Source organism: Callospermophilus lateralis, chromosome 2, assembly GCF_048772815.1.
Source record: "Callospermophilus lateralis isolate mCalLat2 chromosome 2, mCalLat2.hap1, whole genome shotgun sequence".
Classification (NCBI taxonomy): domain Eukaryota; kingdom Metazoa; phylum Chordata; class Mammalia; order Rodentia; family Sciuridae; genus Callospermophilus; species Callospermophilus lateralis.
In genome coordinates, this window is record NC_135306.1 from 153,106,635 (window position 1) to 153,108,588 (window position 1,954).

The following is a 1,954-nucleotide window of genomic DNA, read 5'->3' on the forward strand; positions in this document are numbered from 1 at the left end:
AATTTTCTTCCTTTATTCCACTGATGTCTCTTGTATTTTCATGAGATTCATCCCACTCCTGTGCCTGTTTGCTTTTCTTTCTTTCATCCTTCTCCTTCTCCTTCTTTTCCCCCTCTCCCTCTCCCATCCCTCCCCTCCCTTTCTCTCTCTTTTTCTTATTTTGTTTTAGCTTCTGCATATGAGAGAAAACATTTGACCCTTTACTTTCAGGAACTGGATTATTTCACTCAGCATGATGTTATTCAGTTCCATCTATTTACAAGCAAATGACACAATTTCATTCTTCTTTATGACTAAGGAAAACACCATGTGTATATATGTACCTCATTTTCTTTATCTATTCATCTGTCGATGAACAGCTGGGCTGGTTTCATAGCTTGGCTATTGTGAATTGTGCTGCCATAAACACTGATGTGGCTGCATCCTTACAGAAGGCTTATAATAGATCTTCAGGTCATGTAGGAAGGAGTGGGAGAACTGAGTCATATGGTGATTTCATTCTAATTTGCTTGAGGAATCTCCATACTTTGAGCAATGTTTTCATCAAAACACTTAATAAATCAGTAAATGGGAAAAAGATCTTACAATACGATATGTCCATAAATTGGTAGACTTGATCTCTGAACAATTATTTTGACATTCATCACACTAATATTAAATGTTAACATTCACATTTTATAAGGATAAGTAGCATTTTAAAATGAGACTAGAAACTATCTTCCAATCTGAATGAATAAAAATATACAGTTTGAACATACTTTTTAAACTATGGAACAAAATATGTGCATAAACTTTACATATAAATGATTGCTACAAGGCACTACTATTAAAAAAAAAATGGTTCCTTAAATAGCCTAAGGATAAGAAGAAGCCTATCACAATTTCATAAGATGTAAGAATATAAATACTGTGAAACAAGAAGTAATATTACAAAAGTTCATTCTTTGTAAAAAAAATAAAATAAGATTGATAAACCTCTAGCCATGCTAACAAAGAGTAAGAGAGAGAAAACTCAAATTACTAAGATATGTGATAAAAAGGAAACATCATGATGAATACTACTGAAATACAAATGATAATTAGAAAATATTTTGAACATTTATACTCAAATAAAATAAAAAATCTTGAAGACATTGACAGATTTCTAGAGATATATTACCTACTAAACTGAATCAGGAGGACATCTACGATTTAAACAGATCAATTCCAAACAATGAAATAGAAGATGCCATCAAAAGTCTACCAACCACGAAAAGCCCAGGACCAGAGAGAATCTCAGCCAAGTTCTACAAAACTTTCAAAGAACTATTAACACTAGTATTCCTCAAATTATTCCATGAAGTAGAAAAGGAGGGAGCCCTTCCAAACTCATTCTGTGAGCCTAGTATTACACTGATACCAAAACCAAAGACACAGCAAAGAAAGAAAAGTTCAACTCAATATCCCTGATGAATATAGATGCAACATTCTCAATGAAATTCTAGCAAATAGCATACAAAATCATATTAAAAAGATAGTATAAGGAAAATAAAAACCTAAACTATCACTATCTACTGATGACATGATTCTATATTTAGAAGATAAAAAAAATCCACCAGAAAACTTCTAAAACTAACAAACAGATTCAGTAAAGTAGCAGAATTTAAAATCAACACCCCTTTAATCAAACACATTCTTATACATCAGTGTTGAATCTACTGAAAGAGAACTTAGGAAAACTACCCTACTCACAATAGCCTCAAAAGAAATAAAACATTTGGGAATCAACCTAACAAAAGAGTTGAAGGACCTCTACAGTGAAAATTACAGAACACTAAAGAAAGAAATTAAAGAAGACCTTAGAAGATGGAAAGATCTTCCTATGCTCCTGGATAGACAGAATTAATATTGTCAAAATAGTTGTACTACCAAAAGTGGTATACAGGTTTAATGCAATTACTATTAACATTTAATG